Source organism: Mytilus californianus, unplaced genomic scaffold, assembly GCF_021869535.1.
Source record: "Mytilus californianus isolate M0D057914Y unplaced genomic scaffold, xbMytCali1.0.p SCAF_37, whole genome shotgun sequence".
In the NCBI taxonomy this organism is placed as follows: Eukaryota; Metazoa; Mollusca; class Bivalvia; order Mytilida; family Mytilidae; genus Mytilus; species Mytilus californianus.
This window is the reverse complement of record NW_026262687.1, coordinates 1,192,142-1,203,648: the sequence shown is the minus strand read 5'-3', so window position 1 is coordinate 1,203,648 and position 11,507 is coordinate 1,192,142.

The window sequence follows — 11,507 nt, the reverse complement described above, 5'->3', positions numbered from 1 at the left end:
CATAAGGCAATCTATGATAATGGACACAGATATAACTGTTAAGGTAGCTTTTGACTAGCAATTTCTTAACACAATGACACTTCCTGCTAATACTGTTATGTAACTGTAATGTTACAAACTAAAAAGAGGTTATATCACATACGTGAAAACATATAGTTACATATTTCAACTAAAATCAATTCAATAAAACGATTTCAATCCTGAATTTCGTCATTTTCGAAAACATGATGAAATAGATAATATTTTCCAATCAAATTATAAAAACATAAGAGAAATAGATGAGATAAACGCGTATTTCAAATTTTTTAAATAAAAGTCAAACCTTTTGAAAAAGGAATCGATCAACTGATGTTAATACATTTTAAATATTTAGTTGCATTACTTGATTATAATTGATTGATTGGTTGTTACGTGTTAAACGTTCAATGACAATTACTTGATTGCAATGTATAAAACATATAACACTCATGATCAATATTCAAAAGCTCACGTTCCAGATATAAATAATTCCAGCTCAGTGCCGTCAACGTATCTAAACTAATGTATCGCTTGCTTTTAATTATGAGTGGGTTATAAAATTAAATTAAAAATACATACGACCTGCATGCAACAAAACGCACACAACACAGGTTGTTCAATATCTTAAATTGATATGTATAAAAATCCTAACCTTGACGACGAAAAAAAGTAAGTTAAAGCGAACACATTTGGTTAAGTTCATTTGCTTTCAAACAGTAATGTAGACGTTTTGTCATATGGTATTTCATTGAGTATTTCTGTTAGAAACCCTGTTGTTATATTATCAAGTTAATATAAAGGAAAGACCTTCATTTAAAAAGCAATAAACTAACGACAAGATACATGGCTAAAACGGCAAATATAGATCATAATAGCAGTGACTATCATTAACATCTCTTGAAAGCAGTAAACCTATTTCATAGGTCTTCACGGCACCTATATCGACATGTCAATTCTGGCTTGTGCATTGGGTTTATCTTTAACGCTTCGAGACTTATTGCAAGCTTCAAACGGAAAAAAAATATAAAAGGTATTTTTATGACGACAGACATACAAAGTCTAGCTTTGCGTTCAACAGTAAACTTTGAGCAGTATTTTTGTTTTCGAGGTTAAACGGAAACCGTACCTAAATTGCTATTTACTTCATAACATATTTCCATTTATTATTTGTAGATCTATACATTTACGGTTAAAATAGTAAAATAACACATGTAATATTTGATCGTAGTACATATATATAAAAAGAGAGGCAACTCCGTATTTTTTTATAAACAATCACGAAAAAATATCAATTATCTCTCAAATGGTTATTTATCTAAATCTGGCTTACTTCTTGGGGGAGGGTTGGGATCTCACAAGACATATAAACCCTTTATGCGCCTGTCCAAAGTCAGAAACCTCTAGTCTATGTTATTATTGTGTCCTTTTTTTTAATTTTAGTTCATTTATATGTTTAGGAGTTTATTGTGGCGTCCATTTCGCTTAACTAGAATACATTATTGTTCTTGGACAAGCTGAAGCCCGCCTCCGGGTGCGGGATTTTACTCGTTGCGTTGAAGACCAATTGGTAGCTTTGGGCTGTTTTCTGCTTTTTGATTGTGTTGTTGTCTCTTTGACACATTCCCCGTTTCCATTCTTAATTATATTCTAATTTGGAAGATATTTAATATTTAGTCAGTATTGAAAAGTAATCATGTTGAAATCGATTATAATTTGTTATGTGATACATCATGCTAACGTTGGGTCTACTTTGGGTAAAAGTCGTACCATTGATTAATTATAGGCGGTAGTATAATAGCAAAGGCCAAAAGTCGGACCAACGTTTGGTCAATTTTGGACCGTTGTATGAAATAAGGCGTTGGCATACAAACATTAGGCCAAAGTTTGGTAAATGTTGTAGCGTTGGTTGATTTTTTGCGATGGTATACTGACATTAGTTTTCAAAACATATGGCCTACGATTGTGTATCTTTGGTGTTAATAGATGAGTTGTTGATATATTGTTGTACAAACAATGCATGTTAGTTTTATGTCGGTTGATTGTTAACTGTTGATATTTTATTAGTTTATCGTTTATCTATAAAAAAAACCTTTGCAATACATATTTCCGAACTGAACTAAAATAACAAAACTGTTTGCATTATTTAAAAAAAAAATACTTATTGATTAAGTTCTACTGATTTATCATTCAATTTTTTTTAGAATCATGTTGACAAGAATGGATTTTAATAAAAAAAATGTACATGTGGTAACTTGTTGATTCATCTGTAGCATACGCATTCTTACGTCTGCACAAGGTTGGGCCCACTGTTACATAACATTTTTGAATAGGTGCAATAATGCGTTGGATTTTAAGCATTGAACCTACATTTAGTTAATATTTGATATTTCAGATGATAGTTGGCAGTTCATTTTGTCAACATTTTATGTTGGTTTATAATTTGCTGTTGGGTTTAAGTTAGTTTATCAACAGGTCTTTATATTACGTTGAAAATACGTTAGTTCCAAAAAAATATTCTTAAGTTTTGAAGATAAAAAATTTGGCCAATTGTGTTCGAATAAAAGATGTATGGGTTCATCGTTGGCTCTTCGGTTATCATATTCAGATGATGAGTTCTTTTGCCATTTACCACACACTAGATTACAATGTTATAAGGACATATGATACGATTACAGAGGAGATGATGAGAATGCTAACGTGAACTTTTATTTATACGCGAAGTCAAACTGTGACATATCGATTAAATATAGATTCCAACACTGCACAAGTGTGTTACGATATTTCTCCACTCGAGACAGTTAAATTTTAATATTTAACGCGCGATGCTTGCCGAGCTCTTTAAATAATTAAAATTTAACCGTTGAGAATGGAGAAATATTGTAATACACGGGTTATAGTGGTGGAATCTTTTTCCCTAATGATTTTTATCCTTCCTTTTCAAAGATGTGCAGAATATTGTGTTCTTTATATGTAGCATGGTCACCTTTTTCAAGACTTGTTCCTTTATTCATATGAGGCTGACTTCATACAGAAACTGTTTAGGAAGAAAGAAAAGAAGTTAGCAGTATCCTTTTAACTTTACTTTCCGATACATAGATGATGTTACCTCAGTAAATAATTCAAAATGTGTTGACTATGTTCTATTCCATCGAACAAGAGATAAAGGATATAACAGATACAGGTAAGTCTGCCTCATATCTTGATCTACATCTAGCTATTGCCAATGAGGGTATTTTAAAAACAAAACTTCACGACAAAGGAGATGATTTCAGCTTCCCAATTGTGAACTTTCCATTTACTTGTAGCAACGTTCCAGCAACATCTTCATACGGAGTATATCTCCCAGTTGATACGATATTCCAGGGCTTGTATTTCCTGTCATGATTTCCTTGATAGAGGATTGCTGCTCACAAGGAAGCTATTAAGCCAAGAGTTCCAACTGTCGAAGTTGAAATCATTTCTTCGTAAATGTTACGGACGCCATCACGAGTTGGTTGACCGTTATGGAATATCCGTTTCACAGATGATATCTGATATGTTCCTAATGTCGTAACTACGATCCCGTCCTCTTTTCCCGAATATCAGCTCCGCATCAAACTTATTACCGGGATTGTACTAACATGAGCAACACGACGGGTGCCACATGTTGAGCAGGATCTGTTTACCCTTCCGGAGCACTTACGATCAACCCCACTTTTTGGTGGGGTTCGTGTTGCTCAATCTTTAGTTTTTTCTATGTTGTGTTTTGTGTACTATTGTTTGTCTGTTGGTGTTTTTCATTTTAGCCATGGTGTTGTCAGATTATTTTCGACTTATGAGTTTGAATGTCCCTTTGGTATCTTTTGCCTCTCTTTTACACACATTCAGAGCATACTTATGTAAAGAAGATTTTCCAAATTTACAAAAATCCGCTTGCGTTTATCTGTTGCAATAAAAAAGTAAGATATATCTGTCCAAAGGAAATTAATGTCCAAGAAACCAAAATTTTGAGTAAATGTCTTTAAATTTTAACCGCATCAAAACTGTATCGTATGCCGTTAAATGACTTACATGTACAACTTTAGGCGAGTGATAAGTCTGAATTTTTACAAGTGCTTATAATGTTTGTTCATCGTTGTCACTTTGTATTATGTTTGTTTGTGGTTGGCTGTTAGTATTTAGGTGATTATCGTTGGTCGTATGTATTTCATATCGGGTTTGTCGATTTATTTGTTTGCTTACAGTTATTTTACAGGTATAGTCGGAATATTTTAGTCATGTTATCTTTTTTCTTCCGTTTCTTAGTTGTTTATAACTTTATGGGATCTTTTCCTTACCATGTTTTGTATTCATGTTAATTGATGTGTTTGATGTTATTTATTATTTGATATTTTGATATTTGATGTTTGCCAATAGATTAATATTCCGTTTGGGCAATTCATCTAGACAAATAAAACAATTGCTATTATAAACGTTGTATTAAATACACGAATTTAATATGTTATTCATTGGTTAGATTTTGGTATAATAAAGTAAATAGATGTGGTCTTGCTTTTAAATTTATAACTATTTAAAAAAAATCTAAGAACAAAAAAAGACGAAGTTGAAAATAGGAAAGCTCCACGCTGTGAAGTGTTGAGTAAAACGGATAACCAACGCATTCTGTGTACACAAGCAAAGTTCACATGAGTAAAGAACTATAGTCACTTAAACTTCTCCAGTCTAAAGAAGGATAATCTGTATGTACAAATTACGTCTGATAAAACAGCGAACAGTCATGAAATGCATTATCCAGTCTTCAGAGAGTGCATAATTTCCCTTTCGACCCTCTGTCAATACCTAGCAAACTGATCAAATGTCGAAAACTACATGTAGTTTGTTATCGTATTAAATGTTGCTTAAATATTTGACACTCGACTTGAAAAAGTTACTGCCTGTTTCATCTAGTAGACTTTAGAAGACCATAGCATTTTTTTTTTGTTTGCAATCAACGGGAGATGGTTATCTATATGAATTATTCGCCAACTATCAGATCTTAGGTTCATTCGAGTGAACAGTACGACAGTATATTGAATTTGCTTGTAATTTGTTTAAAAAATTGCAGAGTTACCTCTCTTTCAATAAGTATGTTGTACGATGAAAAAGTCATAAAGTTAATTTTTTAATGTATAAATTTGAAAATCAATGGAAATCTTTCAATCTATTATAACAACTTGGGTATGGTGCCTGTCTAATTTCAAAACAAAAAGCCGATCAATGCATACTTTTTGTTTGCTTGTGAGTAATAAAATTGAAAATAGAAATGGGGAATATGTCTCAGAGACAACAACCCGACCAAAGAGCAGACAACAGCCGAAGGCCACCAATGGGTCTTCAATGCAGCGAGAAAATCCCGCACCTGGAGGTGGTCCTCAGCTGGCCCCTAAATAAAATTATGTGCTAGTTCAGTGAAAATAGACGTCACACTAAATCCAAAACATATAAATAAACTTAAATTAAAAAACATACTAGACTAACAAAGGCCAGAGGCTCCTGACTTGGTACAGGCACAAAAATGCGGCGGGGTTAAACATGCCTTGTGAGATTCAACTGATTTTTGTGGATTTGTTTGTTCTGTCCCATGTTGTTTTGTGCCTGCAGGCATATCTGGTCCCGCCACATTACGTGTCTGTCGTTTAAAAAGCTCTACATTGTCATGTTGGTATGGCTTTCAAAACTTGCTCTGTGGTATATGGTTTACTTATAAAATGAAGGCATGGTGATCTATACTTGATGGCTTCTACGTCATTTGGTCTGTGGTGGTTAGTTGTATTATAAATAAACACACCTCGTGTTCTTAATTATTTGTTTTGTTCTAAGTCAGAATCGTGTAATACATTGATTGTTTCATAAGTCACCATAACACATCACTTTAAAATTATAGGTGCAAGAAAGCATCAAAGTAAAACACAATGGCTACGACTGTTTTTTTCTTTTTTTTTTTTTTATTTCACAGAAGCCTGGGTTCAATCCCGCTAAAAGAAGAGCAATAATTTGCTACAGCATACCCACATTACAGATATAACAATATTAGGCTTAATTTACCCAATGTAATTTGCGGTTTTAGTACTAGTATTATCCAAAGTTATCCGATGGAGAACGTGCATGCATCGAAAATTGTCACATACTTAGACGTTTATTTTGTTGTCACATACTTAGACGTTTATTTTGTTGTCACATACTTAGACGTTTATTTTGTTGTCACATACTTAGACGTTTATTTTGTTGTCACATACTTAGACGTTTATTTTGTTGTCACATACTTAGACGTATTTAAGTATTGTTTTATTTCTATACGAGGAACTCATTTTTCCTTCATATGTGTGCTGCTGTTGATTTGCCTTGTACATGTTGCATTGGTATTAACATCTTGTTTTTCATTTTCGTGCTTTAAAATGAGTGATTCGTTTGGTTTTTTCCCTATGTATATAATTTAAACTGGCAAACAGTTATGCTTCTGTGGTCTTTCCTGTTAGTTTAATACACGTTTACAAATTACACTGATTGGCAATAACACTTCCCTGTTTGTTACGGTGAGGGAACAAAATATTGAAAAATTAAATCCATTTCACTGTGATCGAAATAATTCGCATACTGTGTGCATACTTTGACCAGTGTTTTCAAAAACTGTGTCGTAGCACTGTTTATTTTGGTACAGAATATGGGTAGAAATGGGACTTGAATTAAAAATGAACATAACTTGAATTATCAATAACGCTATCACTTGTAGTAAATTCTTCCTGTATCATCTGTTCTAAAAGAGGGACGAAAGATACCAGAGGGACAGTCAAACTCATAGATCGAAAACAAACTGACAACGCCATGGCAACAAATAAAACGACAAACAGACAAATAATAGTACAGATGACACAACATAGAAAACTAAAGAATAAGCAACACAAACCCCACCAAAAACTGGGGGTGATCTCAGGTGCTCCGGAAGGGTAAGCAGATCCTGCTCCACATGTGGCACCCGTCGTGTTGCTTATGTTATTACAAATCCGGTAAATAGTCTAATTCGGTAGGTCACATTCATGAAAAGGGAATGATATTGTAGTTACGACATAAGGAACATATCGAGTTCTAAACTTGCTATGCAGCAGAATTCACCTCTAAAGCCAATAGCACTATCATGGAGAAACATAAGTGGTATACATTCGAGCTGTAGGCTCTAGAAAACCCTTCATCATGAAATAATGAATTTTACTAGAAATACTATGAAGAAATAGTATTGTCGGAGATTATTTGTAAATAAGTAATTTCGATTTTAATGCTTTGGTTACCCTCCGACTATTTTTATTTGAGCGCCACTGATGAGCCTCATGTAGTTGAAAAGTGCGTCTGACGTACCAAATTATAAATCTGACATGTTTGGTGAGTTTTTTGTACATTATGATAAAGACATCCCTATGTTATATTGTTTACAATGCCCATTTTTCTGTTTGCCCAGTTCTAATTTTGTTCACCTCAAATGTCATAAAAACAAACTAGTACTATTTGGAATATTTAGCGTTACATATATTATAATTAAATACTCATGAACAATACGACGGGTGTCACTAGTGGAACAGAAAGGTAATCCTTTCTGAGTACTTACATTGATCGCTTATATTTTCGATTTATGTTGTTCAATAAATAGTTTTCTATGATACGTTTAAAAAATTGATATTTGTCTTGTCATATTTTTCGAATCGGTATACAATAATTGTTATTCTTCTAAAAATTATAATTTGTGTGTGTTGTTCTTTAGTGGTGGTTAGTTTCTTTTTTATTCAAATGTAAAGAAGTAATAATTATTAGATGTAGTTTAAGATTATAACATTTATGCAATAACCTGCAGTTTCAATGAAAATGCTACCTGGCAATTTCAGTTATATCTCTTTAATTGCAAGTATGATAATAGAAATGTTGTGATATAGTTTTTCACTTTTAAAAATGTAGTGTATCATAGAACTCACAAGTATTTGCGATCTTTATTTATGTGTTTGTCATGTTTGTATAAAACCGTGTTTTAAAACTTTTTTGAGGAGGAAAATAAATTCAACTATAAAAAAGGTTGAAATATTCCTCACAACATCTCCATATAGGACACATATATATTTAACTTTTGAATTAGAATGTTTTTATTGGAAATGCATTCGTTCAAAATGTTCACATTAGAACTATGACAAGAATATCTTGAAGTTGACTATATAATTTAATCTAGTATCCTTCTCTGACATTGATGTAAATAATGTATTTTTTTACATTTGTCTTATCATGAAGTAAAAGATACAGAATCATAATCTTTTTTAAAATAATGCTCTTTTATTTGAGATGATTTTAACTTATGGATATTCTAAGGATGCTATATCGCTCATTTGTCGTTTAGAAAACTAAAGATTCAGCCAAAAATAATAAAACTGGGCGATATGTTCACTCAGAGTCTCAGATTAACTAATGAATTTGAAACGTTCGTCAGTTTGCACTCAGTCAGTTTATTAAAAAAAGACCACACCTGGAATCGAAGCGTTCTACAAAACACATTTCAGTGCAAAAGTCAATTTTGCATCTACTAATGCACTAACTATAATTACAAAAATGCTTAAATCAAAAAATAATATATGAACATTTTACCTGACAAGTCTTTAAATTCAAAAACTTATCTTTTCAAAACTTATATACAGATGGATTTTAAAGGTTGATGATGCTTTATTTGTAAAAGTAACGTTCAGAGATTAAGGAAACCAAATAAGAAAATTTTCAAACAATAAGATTGGTAAACGACTTAAATTGAGTAAACACTAGATCGTAGAAGTGTGAACTGAGAACGACAAATTTGTGTTTTTCTAACGAAAACTCTAACAATTTATTTGTATAATCATGTTCGTCTGTTTAAACATTTATTAACTTTATTGTATTACCATGCGACATTATGACAAAGTTAATCCCTTGCTCTTGGAAGGGGGCGTAGGCTGTATGACATTGACTGTGTTTTTGGGATTTGTCTTATTTTTTTTAATTTTATTACTGATCATGTATTGGATTTTTCAGTACTACAATATTGTTTCGTGATACATTATGTTCATACGCTTTTGTTTTTGGATGCAAGTTGACTTCATCTGCTCTATAGCTGTTGGTTGAAGGGGCATGACTTATACGTTTGCATTACATAATTTTACTAAAACAGAGTTTTCAACCCAAAGAAACAAAAAAATCTTTCGGTGATTAAAATTTTCTCTCAAAGTGACATTTGGTATTTGATGCCACAAGAGATTATTGTATTCGCTTTTGTTTAATCTTCATACGTTTTGTCTTGCTTGTTCACGATTACATTTCGTCGTGTGAATCTTATAGTGGTATATGTCCACCGTTGATGAAAATGGAGAAGTGCAATGATATATTCCCCTATTCAACTAAAATTCAACTAAAATACGAGATTTCTAAACTCTATGATTTTTTGTCAGAACTGCACTGTTCTATCAACACACTCACATTCTATTATAATAGCATATCATTAACCAAGTTAGTTCAGAGAAAAATATTTCATGCTGTTGTATTTCAACTATTTTTGAGGTATTTTTGCTGTAAAATAATTATTATTTTAGTAGTACTATATTTACATTGATTGCGTGGTTTGGACCCAACCTATTAGAAATTCTTAATATATGCTAAAATATGCTACTGGTCATACAGCCAACTGGTAATAGCTGAGAATAAATCAAAATTCGGATAAGTATAAATTCAGACAAAACGATTGTGAAGTTTTCTTTATTGAATACAGTCAAATATTATATATTCATATCCTGATAACAAACAACAATATGCAATGCCTACCATTGACAGTTGGATCGTAATGACATCAGTGTAGACCGAAAATACAATTTGAAACTGAATTCTTCTCCTGAGTTCCAAAGATTCCAACCAGTTCCAGGCGATATGATATTAATCATTTTAGTTATTATTTATTTGATAGACTTGCGTATCTATTTACATATTTCGATGACGTAAAAACACATCTGTTCATACTTCTAACGAGTTATAAAAGCACGTTTAGTTAATACTACTGGCAAAAAGTTAAGGTTGTTATTTTTTTAAAATCTTACAAAATATGCACAGAAGCACCTAAAATGCTGCTCCATTCTGCAAATGCCTTTGTCTTTGAGTTTATTTATTTTTGTCAATTTACACTTTGTCCCAAATGCATATTGCTATTATGCACAATAGCAAATCATTCATCCATAATGTTCAGTATAAAATTTCTAAAAAAGAAATAGGATTGACTGATCAAAATTGATTTTATACATTTTTTGTACATCATTGGCTCTCAAGTGTTTGCGTCCCTGGTAAGGATCAATATAAAAAATGGACAAGACGCACAAAATATATAAAGTGTTATATTCATATATGTTAGTATTGGGTCATTACCACTGCTGTCGGATTGATAGTCCCTTTGTTATATTCAGCTCATTTATCATTGGTTCGGTACAGACATGATTTATATCATACTTTTCCCTGACTCTCGTTTGATGAATTAAAACAATATTAGAATTATTTTCCAAGTTTCTCAGACAAAACTGATCAAAGACGAATTCGGCTATCCTTTAATGTCGTTTATACCTCTTCACGTACTCGTGTATCTATATATGTATCTATAAATCATCGGCTGGCCAATTTTTGGGTTAAAGCGTTCATGTTGAAAGACAATCTACAAAATCTCTTCCAGCGCACGAAATTAATGAATTGCTACTTCATGAGTGGTTGTAAATCTGTCAGTGTCAACCTTTTCGTCTTTGGGTTTTCATATACAAAAGTGATCTACTTTTCTACAAAGAAATCATGAACTGTAGGGCACCACCAATCTTACAGTTATATCAACAAAACACTGTATATTACATTTTAGTGTTGTGTTTTTGTTGTGTCGTTGTTCTCCTCTTATATTTGATGCGTTTCCCTCAGTTTTAGTTTGTAACCCGGATTTGTTTTATCTCTATCGATTTATGAGTTTCGAACAGCGGTATACTACTGTTGCCTTTATTTATATATGTTCTTATCGCACTATTATATGTCATTTGATTGTTGTCTTTTTTAACGGATACCCCTAATTTCCTTTTACCAGTATATTTAAAACACATACTTGAAAGGCAGGTATTTTTTAGCTGCTGTTTGTGTCATTGACCAATATGATGCACTTTAAACTTAACAATCCTTCAACATTCGATATCATATTTGCCACCATTAAAAATACATGAAGCAATGCAGTGTATCTCATATGTTATTAACGTGATTTATCGAGTGTTTCGTTTTTGAAAAGGGTTATGAACTTTGAAAGGAAGGAGTTGTTACCTATAAAATCTAAATATTTTGAACAATTCAACCATACCACATCTTATCTTATAGGAATATATGAAAAAATGAGTACTTAATTATTGATGGGTGAAATATACAAATGTCATGCATATCCAGTATTGGAATCAATAAACAATCGATTA